Source organism: Macaca thibetana, chromosome 11 (genome assembly GCF_024542745.1).
Source record: "Macaca thibetana thibetana isolate TM-01 chromosome 11, ASM2454274v1, whole genome shotgun sequence".
Lineage (NCBI taxonomy): Eukaryota > Metazoa > Chordata > Mammalia > Primates > Cercopithecidae > Macaca > Macaca thibetana.
The window spans coordinates 71,869,717-71,891,301 of record NC_065588.1 but is presented as its reverse complement, the minus strand read 5'-3'; the positions used below and the strand labels follow the sequence as shown (position 1 = coordinate 71,891,301).

General features: G+C 39.0%; 1 long non-coding RNA gene across 1 annotated transcript in view; it reads left to right on the top strand.

Annotated features, from left to right (window-relative positions):
* The first annotated feature begins 19,597 nt into the window (after nt 1-19,597).
* Nucleotides 19,598-21,585, top strand: part of LOC126930945 (uncharacterized) — a 53,669-nt gene continuing 51,681 nt past the window's right edge. The window contains exon 1 of the long non-coding RNA XR_007717720.1: nt 19,598-19,679. This is a non-coding gene — a long non-coding RNA (uncharacterized LOC126930945). The remainder of the gene's footprint in view (nt 19,680-21,585) is intronic.

Genomic DNA, 21,585 nt, shown 5'->3' with positions numbered 1-21,585 from the left:
GAATTTAATTATAATGATTTGAAAAACATGTAAAGAGAGATGGTAATTCTTTTTCTAGGTAGGAAGCCTGTTGGAAATGATGATGGTAAGCATACTGGTGATGAGAAAACAAGCCCAGAACATCCCTAGAAGCATATGGGAACATTTGGTATCTCCCGCAACCCTCTGCTTCAAATAAACAACTAGCTTTTCTTGGACCTATGGATAAGACTGTTTTTAGGAATGAACTGGGGACCAGCTATCTGAATAAGTGATTTAATGATGTTACCCTGTTGTTGTATATTCCCCGTCTGTTGACTCATGCCAAAGACGCCACTAATACAGCTTTATTCTTTTGGTTCTTATTAAAATACAAAGTTCTCAGGATCTCAATTTCCTTACCTTTTAGCTTGATCATTTTAGAATAGATAATCTATAAAAGTGGCTTTAGTTCTGAAGTGTACATTTTTTTTAAAGCATTCCGGAATTATTTCAGGCTGTAATCAGTTAAAATGATCATTTAGTATATGTTTGTTATTGAATGAATGCATTTACATCTTACTGCAAATAAATTCTAGGTTCATACTTAAAATCAGGCTTTACTATAGAGAAAGAGTCTATAAAAGATCTAATTCTTCTCCAGGAATCCAATAAATATATCTCGACAGATTATTTTGGATAAGACACCATTTCAGTATTAGGTTGTTTAGTAGTAATACAAGTTGCAGGTGGTGTCTGCAATTTGGAGACTAAGAACAAAAAAGACAAGCTTAGGCCAGCGCAGTAGTTCACGCCTGCAATCCCAGCACTTTGGGAGGCTGAAGTGAGTGGATCACTTGAGGTCAGGAGTTCTAGACTACCCTGGCCAACATGGTGAAACCCCGTCTCTACTAAAAATACAAAAATTAGCTGTACATGGTTGTGCATACCTGTAATCTCAGCTCCTGGGGATGGTGAGGCAGGAGAATTGCTGGAACTCGGGAGGCGGAGGTTGCAGTGATTCGAGATCATGCCACTGTACTCCAGCCTAGGTGACACAGTGAGACGCCATTGCAAAAAAAAAAAAAAAAAAAAAAAAAAAAAAGACAAGCTTTACCCACTTCATAGTTTTTCTCGAACTCCTGACCTCAGGTGATTCACCTGCCTTGGCCTCCCAGAGTGCTGGGATTACAGGCATGAGCCACCGCGCCCGGCCAAATAAATATGTGTGTTAATTAGCCTTGATATATATTAGCCTTATTTCTCTTTGATTATATTTAATACTTAAATCATCTATATTTGGTTGCATAATGTAGCCTGAATTAAAGGAAAGAGGAAATATGAAAAAAATAGCATCTATTTAGGGTTTAATATAGTGCTAATCACCTCATATAGACATGTTCATTTAATTGTCATAGTAACTCTATCAAATAGATACTATTATTACACCTTTTATAGATAACAAAACAGAGGCTCAAAGAAGTAATGTAACCTGCCCAAAGTTACATACCTAGAGCCAGTATTATGGGATTAGATGGTCTAACTCTAGAACCAATAGCTTAACTGTTACTCTAGAGGAAAAATCATTCATTGGATGTGTATCATATGAGCTGCATATGTTACCTAACTCACACAGAGATTCATTTCTCTTCAAGAAACTGCAGGTGATATTCACAGTTTCAAGAATAGTTTAGATAAATTTTGAATGACAGAGTTCCATTTCGCTTCTGAGCAAGGTAATCTTTTAATTTTCGAAGGCCTTTTCGGAAAGCAGTTCCCAGAGATGATCCTGCAGTGGCCCTGGTAAGATTAACCTGTGTTCAGGTCTTGGTTCTGTTACTCAAATGTATACAAATTTGGGCAGCATTCTATTTTATTCCTTTATCTATAAAATGGGACCAATGCAAGGAGGTGTGGTGATTAACAGAGTTAATATGTATACTCAGTGGCCTATAAAAGCCTGGTGCAAATAAGTAGTTTCAATAGTAGTATAGAGATAATCAAGAGACACCACTGTCATATTTTCACTTCTTAGTACAATGACACATGTAGTTTGTAATATATGGACTACCTTAGACAGGATTATCAGATCCTTGACCAAATAAGATGCTTGATAAAAGTTTAAAAATGAATTAAAAGATTGATCAAAGACCATGGACAGTCTGTTTCTAGAGAAGACTAAGATCTAATCCTTCTCCAGCAATCCAATAAATATATCTTGACAGATTATTTTTCGTAAGACACCATTTCAGTACTAGGTTGCTTAGTAGTAATGCAGAGATGGCCTCTGCATCTTTGCAGAACTAGCTCAGAAAATGTCTTTCCAGAGCTGAGATTTCAAGGTTTCCATCTCAAAAGCCTACTTCATTCTGGATTGTGCTCAGCCATCATTCTTTCCACTTCACCCTCAGCTCCAAAAGCTCACAGCAGCATTATTTCACAGTGGGCTTTCCATTGTGTGCCGACTGCACTTGATCCTGGAGAAGAGCACTGTCCAGGACTTTTCCTAGTGTCCTAGCAATATGGGTCATCAAAACCAGGTCTGATTTTCCAAAGTCAGTATTTAGGAATACTTTCTGCTCTTGTTCACTTCAAAAATCCACCAGGTAACTCTAATGGTTGAAATTATTCTGTTTTCCTAGTAAGGAACCCTTTTTGAGATTGGATATTTTGCAGAGGGTGTCTAAGGGAAACTCAACTAAGCTCCATAGCTGCTATGATTGTGAATAGTTATGAGACTATTGACATGAATCAGTGATACATTCCCACAACCCTCCACTCCTTTATGGTTGAATTTCAGTGGGTGCCTGGGAGGCTCTTCTGCCTTAAGAGATCCTGTGTCAGAGCCCTAGGATTTCTCATCGGTCAAAACACCTTCAAAGTTTGAACTAAATTCAAAAAAATTAAATGCTGCTTACTGGAACTATAATTGATTATCATGTGTCTTCTCTGCAGTGATTCTTGACAGCTTTGAAGGACTTTATGTCATTACCTTCTGAGGCTTTGCAAACCAAATATATCATTTGTACAGAGCAATGCCAGGGTTTGGTAGCCTTAAACATCCAGAAGCAACTAACTGATACTAGACTCTTGACTTCTAGTACATAATGGATCATTATGCAATCTACAATGAAGCCCAGAGTGCAAAATATACATTTGAGCTTTTAAGATGAAAATTAGGCACACAGGTTTTCTAGAGAGAAAAGTATTTAGGATCTACTTATTGGCATCTCAGAGATGAATCCATCTGTTTGCTGAGTGCATTGATCTCCACTGTGGTGCCTTGGCATTTGCTTCACATGTTTCTTCTGATGTGCAAACCAAGCAGTAATAGCACAATATTGATCTCCATCTTTTTTATACACCTAGGAGTGAACTCTTCCATTCATTTACCATTTTTGCAAGCCTGCAATTACAATGCTTTGACATTTGGTAAAGTAAACGCTGCAGCAGAAATTATATGTTAATGGTTTCCCATGATTTAAATAATTAATATTCTATGTTTTCTATGCTTGAATGAGATTATATGAGAATATTCTATTTCTTTTAAAAATCTTCGTGTAATAGTGAAAATTTCTTTTTGTTATTGGCTAAGTCAGTTAATGTCTCATATATTTGACAAAGCCTAATTCTAAGAGTGGTGGAAGCTTTGACACCTCTCCTTTATTTCCAACAGAGGCAATATTACATAGTAATTAAGAATGTGAACTCCATATTGGAGTTTGAATATTGGCTTTACCACTTAATAATGATGTGACCTCATTAACAAAATGGGAAAAATGATAATACTGACTTCCCGGAGTTCATTTGCTCTATAAACACTTGTTGAATGCCTTCTATGTGCCTGTGTCAGAAAATTTGCTAACCACCCAGAATACAAAAGTGAACACCACGTAGTCACTGCCTTTCTGGGATTTGCAGTCTTACATGGGCATGTTGTCTCCTGATTACCAGTTCACTTGGCTTTATTCTAAATTTAGTACTGAATTTACATTTGTAGAATTATTTAGTCTCTGATAATCGATAACAAATTCGAATAAATGAATATGAATATACTAATTTATTTATACAATGGGTTGGGAAATTTATAATGTATACATATTAAATTTTAAAGGACACAAAATTCAAAGCATTATGTGGGCCATTAAATAAAAACAAACCAGTAAGCAAACAAAGGACAGAAAAAGAAATGAATGTCATAGGCAGGAGAGTAGATAAAATGTAAGAGAGACTTGTATGGGGTATTATGAGTGAGATGAATTTTCAATTTAATGTACAGAAAAATTATGAAGAAAGCATTCAAAAGAGTTGAGGTTTACATGATCATGGCAAAATGAAAAGCAAATATTCTTCTGACCTTAAGAGGGTGAAATTAAAAGAAAACTTCAGTAGTCAAGAACAGAGAGAGTCTAAAAGTAAATCTTTTTATTTTAAGCAACGCATTTGAAAACAAAGGAATGGAAATATGTGTTTGACGAAGGAAAAAATTATAATAAAGTAAGCATTCCACAAAATCAGTTGCTTCATAAATTTGAAGTTAAAGAATATTAATCATTTAAAAAAATTTTATACAGGTCTTTATGCCATCAAAACTCTTTCCCTTTCTCCCAGTCTGGTCTCTACCAAATAAGCTGAATGATATAAAGATGGTCCCCTGAGTTCTTCAGACTTTGTACCATTTTATTATGTGTATATAAAATTATTTTAAAAAATAATTTTAAAAATCAAATAATAGGCCTCAAAGGAACTTACTTTAAAAATAATTCTGGGCGAGCGACACAGAAGACCGGTGATTTCTGCATTTTCAACTGAGGTACTGGGTTCATCTCACTGGGGAGTGCCGGACGATCGGTGCTGGTCAGCTGCTGCAGCCCGACCAGCGAGAGCTGAAGCAGGGCGAGGCATTGCCTCACCTGGGAAGCGCAAGGGGGAAGGGAATCCCTTTTCCTACCAGGGGAACTGAGACACACAACACCTGGAAAATCGGGTAACTCCCACCCCAATACTGCGCTTTAAGCAAACAGGCACACCAGGAGATCATATCCCACACCTGGCCGGGAGGGTCCCACACCCACGGAGCCTCCCTCATTGCTAGCACAGCAGTCTGTGATCTACCAGCAAGGCAGCAGCGAGGCTGGGGGAGGGGCGCCTGCCATTGCTGAGGCTTAAGTAGGTAAACAAAGCTGCTGGGAAGCTCGAACTGGGTGGAGCTCACAGCAGCTCAAGGAAACCTGCCTGTCTCTGTAGACTCCACCTCTGGGGACAGGGCAATAACAAACACAGCCGAAACCTCTGCAGACGCAAACGACTCTGTCTGACAGCTTTGAAGAGAGCAGTGGATCTCCCAACACGGAGGTTGAGATCTGAGAAGGGACAGACTCCCTGCTCAAGTGGGTCCCTGACCCCTGAGTAGCCTAACTGGGAGACATCCCCCACTAGGGGCAGTCTGACACCCCACACCTCACAGGGTGGAGTACACCCCTGAGAGGAAGCTTCCAAAGCAAGAATCAGACAGGTACACTCGCTGTTCAGAAATATTCTATCTTCTGCAGCCTCTGCTGCTGATACCCAGTAAACAGGGTCTGGAGTGGACCTCAAGCAATCTCCAACAGACCTACAGCTGAGGGTCCTGACTGTTAGAAGGAAAACTATCAAACAGGAAGGACACCTACACCAAAACCCCATCAGTACATCACCATCATCAAAGACCAGAGGCAGATAAAACCACAAAGATGGGGAAAAAGCAGGGCAGAAAAGCTGGAAATTCAAAAAATAAGAGCGCATCTCCCCCGGCAAAGGAGCGCAGCTCATCGCCAGCAACGGATCAAAGCTGGACGGAGAATGACTTTGACAAGATGAGAGAAGAAGGCTTCAGTCCATCAAATTTCTCAGAGCTAAAGGAGGAATTACGTACCCAGCGCAAAGAAACTAAAAATCTTGAAAAAAAAGTGGAAGAATTGATGGCTAGAGTAATTAATGCAGAGAAGGTCATAAACGAAATGAAAGAGATGAAAACCATGACATGAGAAATACGTGACAAATGCACAAGCTTCAGTAACCGACTCGATCAACTGGAAGAAAGAGTATCTCAGCGATTGAGGATCAAATGAATGAAATGAAGCGAGAAGAGAAACCAAAAGAAAAAAGAAGAAAAAGAAATGAACAAAGCCTGCAAGAAGTATGGGATTATGTAAAAAGACCAAATCTACGTCTGATTGGGGTGCCTGAAAGTGAGGGGGAAAATGGAACCAAGTTGGAAAACACTCTTCAGGATATCATCCAGGAGAACTTCCCCAACCTAGTAGGGCAGGCCAACATTCAAATCCAGGAAATACAGAGAACGCCACAAAGATACTCCTCGAGAAGAGCAACTCCAAGACACATAATTGCCAGATTCACCAAAGTTGAAATGAAGGAAAAAATCTTAAGGGCAGCCAGAGAGAAAGGTCGGGTTACCCACAAAGGGAAGCCCATCAGACTAACAGCAGATCTCTCGCAGAAACTCTCCAAGCCAGAAGAGAGTGGGGACCAATATTCAACATTCTTAAAGAAAAGAATTTTAAACCCAGAATTTCATATCCAGCCAAACTAAGTTTCATAAGTGAAGGAGAAATAAAATCCTTTACAGATAAGCAAATGCTTAGAGATTTTGTCACCACTAGGCCTGCCTTACAAGAGACCCTGAAGGAAGCACTAAACATGGAAAGGAACAACCGGTACCAACCATTGCAAAAACATGCCAAAATGTAAAGACCATCGAGGCTAGGAAGAAACTGCATCAACTAACGAGCAAAATAACCAGTTAATATCATAATGGCAGGATCAAGTTCACATATAACAATCTTAACCTTAAATGTAAATGGACTAAATGCTCCAATTAAAAGACACAGACTGGCAAACTGGATAAAGAGTCAAGACCCATCAGTCTGCTGTATTCAGGAGACCCATCTCACACGCAGAGACATACATAGGCTCAAAATAAAGGGATGGAGGAAGATTTACCAAGCCAATGGAGAACAAAAAAAAGCGGGGGTTGCAATACTAGTCTCTGATAAAACAGACTTTAAACCATCAAAGATCAAAAGAGACAAAGAAGGCCATTACATAATGGTAAAGGGATCAATTCAACAGGAAGAGCTAACTATCCTAAATATATATGCACCCAATACAGGAGCACCCAGATTCATCAAGCAAGTCCTTAGAGACTTACAAAGAGACTTAGACTCCCATACAATAATAATGGGAGACTTCAACACTCCACTGTCAACATTAGACAGATCAACGAGACAGAAAGTTAACAAGGATATCCAGGAATTGAACTCATCTCTGCAGCAAGCAGACCTAATAGACATCTATAGAACTCTCCACCCCAAATCAACAGAATATACATTCTTCTCAGCACCACATCATACTTACTCCAAAATCGACCACGTAATTGGAAGTAAAGCACTCCTCAGCAAATGTACAAGAACAGAAATTATAACAAACTGTCTCTCAGACCACAGTGCAATCAAACTAGAACTCAGGACTAAGAAACTCAATCAAAACCGCTCAACTACATGGAAACTGAACAACCTGCTCCTGAATGACTACTGGGTACATAATGAAATGAAGGCAGAAATAAAGATGTTCTTTGAAACCAATGAGAACAAAGATACAACATACCAGAATCTCTGGGACACATTTAAAGCAGTGTGTAGAGGGGAAATTTATAGCACTAAATGCCCACAAGAGAAAGCAGGAAAGATCTAAAATTGACACTCTAACATCACAATTAAAAGAACTAGAGAAGCAAGAGCAAACACATTCGAAAGCTAGCAGAAGGCAAGAAATAACTAAGATCAGAGCAGAACTGAAAGAGATAGAGACACAAAAAACTCTCCAAAAAATCAATGAATACAGGAGTTGGTTTTTTGAAAAGATCAACAAAATTGACAGACCACTAGCAAGACTAATAAAGAAGAAAAGAGAGAAGAATCAAATTGACGCAATTAAAAATGATCAAGGGGATATCACCACCGACCCCACAGAAATACAAACTACCATCAGAGAATACTATAAACACCTCTACGCAAATAAACTGGAAAATCTAGAAGAAATGGATAATTTCCTGGACACTTACACTCTTCCAACACTAAACCAGGAAGAAGTTGAATCCCTGAATAGACCAATAGCAGGCTCTGAAATTGAGGCAATAATTAATAGCCTACCAACCAAAAAAAGTCCAGGACCAGATGGATTCACAGCTGAATTCTACCAGAGGTACAAGGAGGAGTTGGTACCATTCCTTCTGAAACTATTCCAATCAATAGAAAAAGAGGGAATCCTCCCTAACTCATTTTAGGAGGCCAACATCATCCTGATACCAAAGCCTGGCAGAGACACAACAAAAAAAGAGAATTTTAGACCAATATCCCTGATGAACATCGATGCAAAAATCCTCAATAAAATACTGGCAAACCGCATTCAGCAACACATCAAAAAGCTTATCCACCATGATCAAGTGGGCTTCATCCCTGGGATGCAAGGCTGGTTCAACATTCGCAAATCAATAAACATAATCCAGCATATAAACAGAATCAAAGACAAGAACCACATGATTATCTCAATAGATGCAGAAAAGGCTTTTGACAAAATTCAACAGCCCTTCATGCTAAAAACGCTCAATAAATTCGGTATTGATGGAACGTACCTCAAAATAATAAGAGCTATTTATGACAAACCCACAGCCAATATCATACTGAATGGGCAAAAACTGGAAAAATTCCCTTTGAAAACTGGCACAAGACAGGGATGCCCTCTCTCACCACTCCTATTCAACATAGTGTTGGAAGTTCTGGCTAGGGCAATCAGCAAGAGAAAGAAATCAAGGGTATTCAGTTAGGAAAAGAAGAAGTCAAACTGTCCCTGTTTGCAGATGACATGATTGTATATTTAGAAAACCCCATTGTCTCAGCCCAAAATCTCCTTAAGCTGATAAGCAACTTCAGCAAAGTCTCAGGATACAAAATTAATGTGCAAAAATCACAAGCATTCTTATACACCAGTAACAGACAAACAGAGAGCCAAATCAGGAATGAACTTCCATTCACAGTTGCTTCAAAGAGAATCAAATACCTAGGAATCCAACTTACAAGGGATGTAAAGGACCTCTTCAAGGACAACTACAAACCACTGCTCAGTGAAATCAAAGAGGACACAAACAAATGGAAGAACATACTATGCTCATGGATAGGAAGAATCAATATCGTGAAAATGGCCATACTGCCCAAGGTAATTTATAGATTCAATGCCATCCCCATCAAGCTACCAATGAGTTTCTTCACAGAATTGGAAAAAAACTGCTTTCAAGTTCATATGGAACCAAAAAAGAGCCCGCATCTCCAAGACAATCCTAAGTCAAAAGAACAAAGCTGGAGGCATCACGCTACCTGACTTCAAACTATACTACAAGGCTACAGTCACCAAAACAGCATGGTACTGGTACCAAAACAGAGATCTAGACCAATGGAACAGAACAGAGTCCTCAGAAATAATACCACACATCTACAGCCATCTGATCTTTGACAAACCTGAGAGAAACAAGAAATTGGGGAAAGGATTCCCTATTTAATAAATGGTGCTGGGAAAATTGGCTAGCCATAAGTAGAAAGCTGAAACTGGATCCTTTCCTTACTCCTTATACGAAAATTATTCAAGATGGATTAGAGACTTAAATGTTAGACGTAATACCATAAAAATCCTAGAGGAAAACCTAGGTAGTACCATTCAGGACATAGGCATGGGCAAGGACTTCATGTCTAAAACACCAAAAGCAACGGCAACAAAAGCCAAAATAGACAAATGGGATCTCATTAAACTAAAGAGCTTCTGCACAGCAAAAGAAACTACCATCAGAGTGAACAGGCAACCTACAGAATGGGAGAAAATTTTTGCAATCTACTCATCTGACAAAGGGCTAATATCCAGAACCTACAAAGAACTCAAACAAATTTACAAGAAAAAAACAAACAACCCCATCCAAAAGTGGGCAAAGGATATGAACAGACATTTCTCAAAAGAAGACATTCATACAGCCAACAGACACATGAAAAAATGCTCATCATCACTGGCCATCAGAGAAATGCAAATCAAAACCACAATGAGATACCATCTCACACCAGTTAGAATGGCGATCATTAAAAAGTCAGGAAACAACAGGTGCTGGAGAGGATGTGGAGTAATAGGAACACTTTTACACTGTTGGTGGGATTGTAAACTAGTTCAACCATTATGGAAAACAGTATGGCGATTCCTCAAGAATCTAGAACTAGACGTACCATATGACCCAGCCATCCCATTACTGGGTATATACCCAAAGGATTATAAATTATGCTGCTATAAAGACACATGCACACGTATGTTTATTGCAGCACTATTCACAATAGCAAAGACTTGGAATCAACCCAAATGTCCATCAGTGACAGATTGGATTAAGAAAATGTGGCACATATACACCATGGAATACTATGCAGCCATCAAAAAGGATGAGTTTGCGTCCTTTGTAGGGATATGGATGCAGCTGGAAACCATCATTCTTAGCAAAGTATCACAAGAACAGAAAACCAAACACCGCATGTTCTCACTCGTAGGTGGGAACTGAACAATGAGATCACTTGGACTCAGGAAGGGGAACATCACACACAGGGGCCTATCATGGGGAGGGGGGGGGGGGAGGGATTGCATTGGGAGTTATACCTGATGTAAATGATGAGTTGATGGCTGCAGCACACCAACATGGCACAAGTATACATATGTAACAAACCTGCACGTTATGCACATGTACCCTACAACTTAAAGTATAATAATAATAAATAAATTTAAAAAAATAATAATAATAATTCTGTTAATTGCATTATAAAGTAATTTTAAGTGAATCAAGGAACTTACTATTTAAAAATATTCCAAAGTGAATTGTATTGACAAGTTAAATTTTAAGTGAATAAATTTGTGTTCTATATACCTAAGGGTTAGAGGAGTAAACCACTAAACTCTTTTGAACATTAATTGGAGAATGATGACTGTAAATTGCAAATACTGTATGTTATGTGTATTTGCAGCAATACATGTTGCAAATATGTTTGAAGAGTCTGTCTTTTCTAGAAGCACTCTACCTCTTTTGCTTCTGTGGAACTGTTCTGATTAGAAAGCCAAGCAGTTTCAAACCCTCAGGGGACCTCAGGTTTCCTCCTCCACCACCTTCTCCTCTTGCCTTGCACAGACATGCAGGCCTCACTAATTAGACTGCTTTTGCAGAAAGAAAAGGCCGCGGCCTCCCAGATATCAATTACAAACCCTGGTTAGGACTGTGGCCTCTGCTGAACTCCATTAATTCTCCCAGCTGCTTAAGTATCATCAATCAAAAAAAAAAAAAAAAAAATCAAATTGTGACACTGAATTGTAAACAGTTTTTAGCTGGGAAGATGTGGGGATGGTGATATGATTGTTGGACAGTTGGTGTCATAGGATTATGCGTGCTATAAACATAATTAGATGTACAGAGTCCAAAATTGAGAGAAACAAGCTCAAAAACACTATTTGTTGATACTTTGAAAGTCTGGAGGGATGCTTGGTTATGTGTTGTTTTGGGCATTAAAATAGCTATGAAAGCACAAGTCCAGAGGATCTCAATCAACCTTTACTATTAGGCGAGGAAGATGGTAAGTTTGTGTGCTTCTCTAAAGTAATATATGAAAGGCTATAAAATGAGCCATATCCTGCTGGGTGAGCAGAAAGCTTTTGAAACTCCTTGAGAACCTCTATGAAGAATTTTGTAACTAGCAGAGATTATGTAGAGAAAGTCTCCAGTGAAGATTAATTTCACGAAGTTCTTGAATGGATTTTCAAAGTGATTTCATGCTGGTAAATGTACAAGTAAAAATTGTCTGTTTGAGTGCCATTTAAGCTACCTTAAATGAAATTACAAGCAGAAGCAGTGCACAAATTAGACATAAATACATATTTTGCAGCCATATGGCCTTCCTCCAAACTCTGATGAATAAATGAGAATACTTCAAGAAAGTGACATTTTGGGTAGGGGGTATGGAAAAGCTGTAAGAATTTTTTCTGTACTGGAAACAAATGCAGAGAGTCACCACAATAATCTACACATAGTAAAAATGCATACAATACTTTATAGATGGTGTTAGTTTCTCAGTTTCAATCATACTTGGGTCTTCAAATTGCATTATAAAATGCAGTGAGCCATTTCAGAGAGACTCAATGGATAAGTAATCTTGAACAAACTGGGACATGATAAAAGTACAGGAAGTTTTTACCTTTGGCCCAATATTTAAAAGTATTAGGTATGGAATGAGGAAGGTTTCAGAAAGGAAATTGGGACTCTATTATTTTTGGCAACGGAGTTTGAATAATGTTTTAAAAAGCACCAACTCTTAGCCCTTTGCCCACAGTTCAAGGAGCTTCCCAATATGGTCCAACCTACTTCTCCAATTCTGTCTACCTGTATGAACCTCCTACCCTAAATGTGTCCTACTCTGTAGTGAAAGAAATTGTTTATCATCTGTCGTACATGCCCCATAATTCTCACCTCCATGTATTTGCTTACAGACAGTCCATTGTGTATCCCTTATATGCCCAACCTGCTTTTCAAGACCCAATTCAATGCACTTCCACCATACATTCTTGATACATCATCTCCAGCTATTTCTTGTCGTTTAGCATGTAGCTTCTACCTTGTTTTAATTGTTTGTGAGCACCTCTTACCTACCTGGACCAGTCTTCTTGAGGAGAGGTCTTTCTCTGATTGATATTCCCAGTCTTTATATTCACTATAACAACAATAATTACAAAAAACAGACTCTTAATAATTATTTACTAAATAAATACTTGAACTACAAATTAAAAGATTTGTTACAAAAAAAGATTTTGGGGAAAATGCAAATGTATCGTTAGTCCTAAATTAAAGTAATTATTTCTTGCTTTGTAACAAATTATGACAAAATTTAGCAGCTTAAAACAACACACATTTATTATCTTGCTGTTTCTGTGGATCAGGAATACTGGCCTGACTTAGCTGGATTCTCTGAGACAGAGTCCCTCACAAGGCTGGAATCAATGTATTGGTGAGAGCTGAGCTCTCATCTGAAGGCTTGAGTGCGAAAGGCTGTTAGACTGAGGGCCTGAATTCATTGCTGTCTATTGGCTAGAGACTGTCTCAGTTTCTTGACACATGGGCTTTTCCAAAATCACAGCTTTTTTCATCAAAGCATACAAGCTGAGAAAGCAATAGAGAGTCTGCTAATAAGACAGAAGTCATTGGCCAGGCACAGTGGCTCACACCTGTAATCCCAGCACTTGGAGAGGCCAAGGCAGGTGGATCATCTGAGGTCAGGAATTCGAGATCAGCATGACCAATATTGTGAAACCCCCATCTCTACTAAAAATATAATAATTAGGCCAGGCGTGGTGGCTCATGCCTGTAATCCCAGCACTTTGGGAGGCCAAGGCGGGTGGATCATGAGGTCAGGAGATCAAAACCATCCTGGCTAACATGGTGAAACCCTGTCTCTACTAAAAAATACAAAAAAAAAAAAAAAATTAGCCGGGCACGATGGCAGGCGCCTGCAGTCCCAGCTCCTCAGGAGGCTGAGACAGGAGAATTGCTTGAACCCAGGAGGCAGAGGTTGCAGTGAGCCTAGATTGCACCACTGCACTCCAGCCTAGGTGACAGAGCAAGACTCTGTCTCAAAATAAATAAATAAATTAAAAGACAGAAGTCACAATCATGTAACCTAATTATGGAAGCGACATCCCACCTTTGTCATATTCTGTTGGCTAGGAGTAAGTCATAGGTCCTACTCATATTCAAGTGGAGAGTATTACACAATGACGTAAATATGAGGAGGTGGAGATCAGTGGGGGCTGCCTTAGAAGTTGCCTACCACTTACTCAAAGGTTTCTTGCATACCTTGCTTTTTAGGAGTTCTTTGTCCTTCCTTACACTATAACTTGCCTTGTGTCAAACTTCTGAGTTTATAAAGCATGTCAATTATTTGAGGCTTAGATCAAGTGCTAGATTCTAGTAAGGTCTTCTTTGATTGTACATGTTGAGGTTAATTTCTCCTTTGATTGTATATCCATAATACTTTGTAACCTTTTTCATGAATTAGATTTTATTTTGAATTCTTCAGGATAAATATGGTCAGTTTGCCTTTACCTGCCATAATTGCTTTCCTTATAGCAGGAGGAAAAGCATACAACATCAAGATTAGCACATTTCTTTCTTTTCTCTTTTTTTTCTTTTCTTTTTTTTTTTTTTTTTTTTTTTGAGACAGAGTCTCACTCTGTCACCCAGGCTGGAGTGCAGTGGCAGGATCTCGACTCACTCCAACCTCCACCTCCTGGGTTTAAGCAATTCTCGTGCCTCAATCTCCTGAGTGGCTGGGATTATAGGCATGCGCCACTATGCCCGGCTAATTTTTTGTATTTTCAGTAGAGATGGGGTTTCACCTTGTTGGCCAGGCTGGTCTCAAACTCCTGACCTCAAATGATCCACCCACCTTAGCCTCCTAAAGTGTTGGGATTACAGGCATGAGTCACCCCTCCTGGTCAGCAAGTTTATTTTCTGAAGTCTATGTCTCTTGACAATGAATAATACTGCAGCTTGAGTGAAAAGATAATAGATAATGGGTGATAAGTTTCAAAGAATCTACTAGAGCTGAACCAATATTGTCAATTATCTTATAACATTTAAGATTAAAAGAAATAACCCACAAGAGACATCTGGCACAGTGCCTGCGCACAATGGTATTTCATTCAAGGGTTGACACAGTTGTCATCTTATTTTTTAGGTTTTTTTTTCCCTGCATCTCAACACCCTCTTTTTATATAAACTGTTTGAACATGCTGCTTGAGGACCGGGCACGGTGGCTCACACTTGTAATCCCAGCCCTTTGGGGGGCTGAGGTGGGTGGATCACCTGAGGTCATGAGTTCAAGACCAGCCTGACCAACATGGTGAAACCCTAGTCTCTACTAAAAATACAAAAATTAGCCAGGTGTGGTGGTGCATGCCTGTAATCCCAGCTACTTAGGAGGCTGAGCGGGGAGAATCACTTGAACCCAGGAGGCGGAGGTTGCAGTGAGCCAAGATTGTGCCATTGCACTCCAGCCTGGGCAACAAGAGTGAAACTCCATCTAAAAAAAAATAAAATTCTGCTTAAACTATAATACCAGGATTTAAATCACTTATTTAATTGTTTAGTGTATTCAAACAATTATTGAGCATTTTCTAGTGCCATTATAGACACAGACATTAGAGATACAGCAAGAACAAAACTGAAAAAGTATCTTTTCTTCATTGGAGCTTGTATTAGGTTGGTATGGAGGTAACTGTAGTTCTTGCCTTGGAAAGTAATGGGAAAAACTGCAATTACTTTACACCAACCTAATATTTTAGTTAGGGGAGACAGATAATAAGCAAGTATGGCAGACAGTGATAAGTACTATAAAGAAAAATAAAGTGAGAAAGGGGATAAAATGATGAAGTAAGTACTATTAATATTTTGTACAGGATGTTGAACTGGTATTTGAGCATGAACCTGAAGGAAGTGAGAGATTAAGCTATGTGAATATCTGATAGAAGAGGGTTCCAGAAAGAGAGAACAAATACAAAGGCTTTATAGAGGGAGTGTGATTGTATTGGAGGAACAAGGAAACCAGCTGATGAGGAACCATTGAAGGTTCTCAGCAGGATAATATGGTCTGATAAATATTTCTAAAGGATCACTGCAGCTGTTGCATAATGAGTAGACTGTAGGAGGCAGGGATATAAGCGGAGAGACCAATAAGTAAGCTACTGCACTATTCCAGGTGAGAGGTGATCAAAGTTTGAAGTAGAACCAATAGAATTTGTTGATGGATTGGATATGGGCTATAAGAGAAAGATGATGTTACTGTTGTCTGAGATGGGAAAGACTTCGGGAGGAGCTGGTTCAGCAGGGGAAAGATCTGTAATTGAGTTCTGGATATGCTAAGTTTGAGATGCCTATTGAACATTGAAATTGAGATGTCAAGTGGGAGGTTAGCATTATAGAGTTCAGGAGAGAGGTTGTGTTCTGAAAATATAGATTTGAGAGTCATCAGTATGTGGATAGTACCTAAGAAATCAATAACTGAATGAAGACAGAGAAGAGAAGAGGTCCTGGGGCTGAGCTCTGCGGCTCCACCGTGATGAGAAGGCCTCTTTCATCTGGAATGCTGCATCCTCTTTCACTGATTCTTTGGCAGAGCTACATACCTTTTTTTCTCCAGAATAGGGCTCACCGCCTACTCAATCTGCTGAAGGGAGGCACTTTCTCCTAGAAAAGCAGAAAGAAAGTGTGGTGAGAAGCAGCCTGATGTGTAATCCTTAGCCGAGGGGATCTGTAAACACCTTTCTAAACCGAATTATGTGGAGTTTCTGTGAGATTTCTGTAGATCAGCCTCAGGGTCTGGAGGCCCCTACAGGATGGTTGAAATGGAAATGAGCTCCCATCCATCTTTTGGAGTCAGAGGGGTCATCTTGTCAGCCAAACCCCTTCATCTATACTTTTCACTGGTAGAATTTTAGAAAACTAAAAATTGTAAATAATAAAAAGGTTTAAAAGTAGCAACAAAACAATAAAAAGAAGAGTTAAAGATAAAATGATACAAAGCACTAGGTTACATAAATGAACCCACTCCCTCCCTGCCACCAAAAAAAAAAAAAAAACCACACAGAAGGCAGCAAGCAAACCATGAGGTAAGAACAACTAAGATAAAGGAAAATCTAAAACTAAAGGTCAGAGAGAATAAAAGAATAATCCAAACAAGCTAAAGTGATAGAAAAAGAGAGTAAACAATGATTTCAAAGTTCAGGAGGTTAACTAGTCAATATTGACTAAATTAAAAAAGCAGTAGCACGAGTTCCAAAGATCGACTGAGAGAGTCTCTTGAGCTAAGTCCCAAAAGCCCCAAATAAGTTTTTTCTTCTGTGGCCTGGGATCCACAGGCAGCTGTCCCCTCAGCAGGTTAGGAGGCCTGACTTTGACTCCGCTCCTCTTCTCTCTGATTCTGGTATCTTCTCTCCTGGGTTCAGTTGCAGACAGGCTCCTGCGTCTCCACCACAGGAATGTCTCTGCTAGCCATCTTTCTCAGCTGTGACTCTACCCTCTGGCTGTTACTGATGGAGGAGAGGGAAGCACTTGGCCCAAGTTGGATCAGAGTCTCTTTTTTGAAATCTGGATTTGTTATCAAGACTCACTCATTTAGGGATGGCCTCTTTAATCATAATAATATTCAATAGTTAATATGTGTTGAAGATTTATGTGGTGAACATTGATCTTTATATGTGTTTTCCAATGAAATTTTTAAAGAACCTTATGAAATCAGTAGTATTATTGATGAGGAAACAGGCCCGAGAGGTTAAATGACTTTCCCAGTGTCACACAGCCTGTAGATGGTAGAATTAGGATTTAAACTCACCTCTGTCTGACTCTGGAGTCTATTCTTAGCCTCATGTAATAGTGCCTCTTTTGAAGAAAGGAGATGTAAACTTGGAAACTGTGGGATCACCGTCTTTTGTCCACCATGTGAACAGAGAGCAAAGAATGAATTGACATTTAAATATATAGAGTAGCTGCAATGGAATCAATGTTTATGTCCTCCCAAAATTCATATGTTAAAATCGTAACCTTGAGATGATGTTGTTTGAAGGTGGGGCCTCTGAGACATGATTAGGTCATTACAGTGGAGCCCTCCCTAATGGGATAAGTGCCCTTATAAAAGGGACCCCAGAGAAACCCCTTGTCCCTTACCCCATGTGAAATTACAGCAAGAAGGTGGCTATCTGTGAAAAAGTGAGCCCTCACTAGATATCAAATCTGCCTTGACTTGGGACTTCTTAGCCTCCAGAACTGTGAGAAATACGTTACTGTTGTTTATAAGCCACCCAGTCTGTGGTATTTTGTCATAGCAGCCTGAACGGACTAAGATAGAAATCAAGATGAGAAAAGGAAATTCCTAAGCTTCTGCTTTGAGTCTGGGCTCTGTTTCTGCTACCACGCATTGTGAGCCACCCCTGCTTTTCCATAATATATTCCTCCCCACCTTTTTTTTTTTTTTTTTTTTTTTTTTTTTTGAGATGGAGTTTCGCCCTTGTTGCCCAGGCTAGAGTGCAATGACGAGATCTTGGCTCACCGCAACCTCCGACTCCTGGGTTCAAGCGATTCTCCTGCCTCAGTCTCGTGAGTAGCTGGGATTACAGGCATGTGCCACCATGCCTGGCTAATTTTGTATTTTTAGCAGACAGGGGCTTTCTCCATGTTGGTCAGGCTGGTTTTGAACTCCCGACCTCAGATGATCCACCCACCTTGGCCTCCCAAAGTGCTGGGATTACAGGCGTGAGCCACCACACCCGGCCGATTTCTCCCTTTTTGTGTTAGACTAATTCAGTTGAATTTCTGAAACTTGCAACCATGAATACTAACTAATATTAGTACTGTTCCTTGATGTGAGTTATGGAGGACCTCAAAGCTCCAAGCTTCCCTTAGAAGCCAGGCTTCTTTTGATTGCTAAAAAGTAGCGGCCTCTTGGATTTGGCTCTCGATCTTTTTTCTCTGCTACCCGCTTTCTAAACTGTAACTTCTTTGAATACAAGGATAATTAACAGGTCTTTTTTTGTGCTCCTAAAGCACTAGATGTTTTGCAAATGCTAGGTCTCAATAAATTCTGTTTAGATAAATTAATTCATATGATACTGTTTATTTATTTCCTTATACAAACATGATGCCTTCCTGAACTTGGGAATGATTAAACAGCTATCTTTCTAGAATGAAAAGCTCACATGTTATATGATTTCATTTATATAAAATATCCAGAATAAGTACATCTTTAGAGACTGAAAACAGAGTCAGGGACGGGAGAGAGGGGAGAATGGAGGAACTGCACAATGGGTCCAGGTTGTATTTCCAGGTGATGAAGATGTTAGAGGTCATGATTATATAAAACGTGAATGTAATAAATTGATCTGAATTGTTCACTTTATAATGATTGACTTGTGTTATGTGAATTTCATCTCAATTATAAAAATATTAACAATAAAAAATTCTATTTTGTGAAAGAAAAAAGGTTACCTTTCATGTAGGTGGTAATCATCTGGGCTTGAGCTTATTGGTTTGAGGACTGTAGGTCAATTCTGGGCATGAGAGGAGGGCACTCCCTGACCATTGTCATATTACAATGATTCCTTCATCTGAAACATAGAAGTCAGAGAACTCTTCACCAGAAGAGCATGGCACAGCAAGGCTTACTTTGTTCTATTCCCACAAGATAATCTATGTGAATTATAACCAAGGATTCGAAGAGAATGAGGCTGTTCTTACAGTATTCATGATGTCTCTGGAAGTTCTATGGGTTTGCTATTTTGTAATATCTCTATTGCCTAGTCAAAGCACACCTCATAGTTCCCGAAGTGGGAAAGGAAAAGTACATGTTTTTGCCACCACTGGAAATCATCTGAGATATAAAATGGGAGGTCAGTTGACCTCAATGAAGGATCCAATTGTGTATTCAATGCTTGAAAATGGCAATCTTCTGTCTATTGGCCCTTCTAGGATGAAGATAGTCTGAAAACTTGCCTGGAAGTTTGACAACAACAGAGGAGAGCTCCTTTATCAACAAAAAGCCAAGAAAGCAATGCAGGTGATGACTTAATGTCATCTTGCATAAAATATAAAGAGACTTTCTAGGAAAACCCTACTTATGGATGCTTGTCTCTTAGAATTGTAAACTTTTCACACATTGAATTATAATAGGAATTATTTATTACTTTTTGAAACTTACGTGGAAAAAGGACCATCCCTGATTTAGGGACCAAAATTCTCCTACAGTTATTCCCTTGTTAGTGTTCTTAGAAATTCCTTATTTACAAAGTTCAGGTGGCTTCTAATTCCTGGCCAAGCTCAGAATTATGAAAGAAAATAATCAAGATGAAGCACAGATTTTTAGATATAGAAAGCATGCAACTTCCTTCTTTTTGGGAAAGGATCCAGAAAATGAGGTTCAGAGAGGTTGACAGACTTTTGCTGGAGCAGAAAAGAAATAATGGCCAGAAACGTCCACTTTGTGGGTCTTGATGCCACAATGTCCCAGTAGACCATGGAGCCCAGAACTTGGGTCTCTTGGTATTCGATTTTTTTGCCTGTTTTAATTGAGAGGAAATGAAACTATTTGAGAGGCTTAATGTCATCTGCACTATTTTAAAAAGCACAATTTTGTGCCCACAATTCAACGATATATTTCATCAGATCATAGACCCATGGAGCTTTGAAATCTTTTCAGTGTTCACCCTAGCCAGTGCTTTGTCTGTAATATTACTTCTCAATGCTGTTTCTTCTAAGAGGTTGTCTGGTCTTTGCTTTAACCTTTGGACGGACAGGAAACTCATCACCTCTTGAAGCAACACATATTATTTACGTGTGTTTGTGCTTATATTCTCTCTCTCTTTCTTTCTGTTTCTCTCTGTATAGTGCCTATATTTCATAGTCTGCTTATGCATGTATTTCATAGTCCATTTTCTGCAATTGAGATCCTACACATACTTTTCATATTGATACAAAGTCTTAATATGGTTGATATGGTTTGGCTTTGTCCCCACCCAAATCTCATCTTGTGGGAGGAGTCCAGTGGGAGGTCTTTCCTGTGCTATTCTCGTGACAGTGAATAAGTCTCACAAGATCTGATGATTTTAAAAAGGGGAGTTTTTCTGCACAAGCCCTCTTCTCTTGTTTGCCACCATGTGAGATGTGCCTTTTACCTTCTGCCATAATTGTGAGGCTTTCTCAGCCATGTGGAACTGTGAGTTCTCCATTAAACCTCTTTCCTTTGTAAATTGCCCAGTCTTGGATATGTCTTTATCAGCAGTGTGAAAACAGGCTAATACAATGGTAATTGTAAATGGCTTCATATACGATATAATTTCCCTAATAAAAATTTATGCAAACATGACTTAAAAGTTTTTACTCTTATAAGTAGAATTCAATGCTATTTTGGTTTGGGAACGTTTGGTTATTAGATCATAAAGAGTTTAAGATTTAACTTTTACTCTTTGGCTTTAAATGTATACTGCAGAGTAACATTGAATAAATCAAATCTCTCTTCCACCAGACAGTTCTTTTCAGTGTTTTTAAAAAAGGTATCATGTTCCTCTGAAAAAGTGTCTTTTCCAAGGTAAACATCCTCAGCTCTTTCCATCATTCTTTACAAGTCGTGGTTTCCAGACCCTTCACAAGATTGTTTGTTCTCCTCTGGATGGACTCCAATTTGTCAAAGTTCTTTGTAAAGTACGGTGCCAGAATTAATTACTGTAAAAACTATAACCATAATAATAATAACCACCATTTACTGACTGCACACAATGTTCCAGGAACTGTGCTATAGACTTAGCTTTTTTAATCCTCACAAAACCCTCTAATATTGTATGCGTTATTATCTTTATATTTTTAGACAAGAAAACCAGTTTTAATACGTCAGCTGGCTTATCCAAGGTCACACAGAAAGGAAGTGGCAAAGCTAGGACTTAAAACACGCTCTGTGTTCTGAACCATTT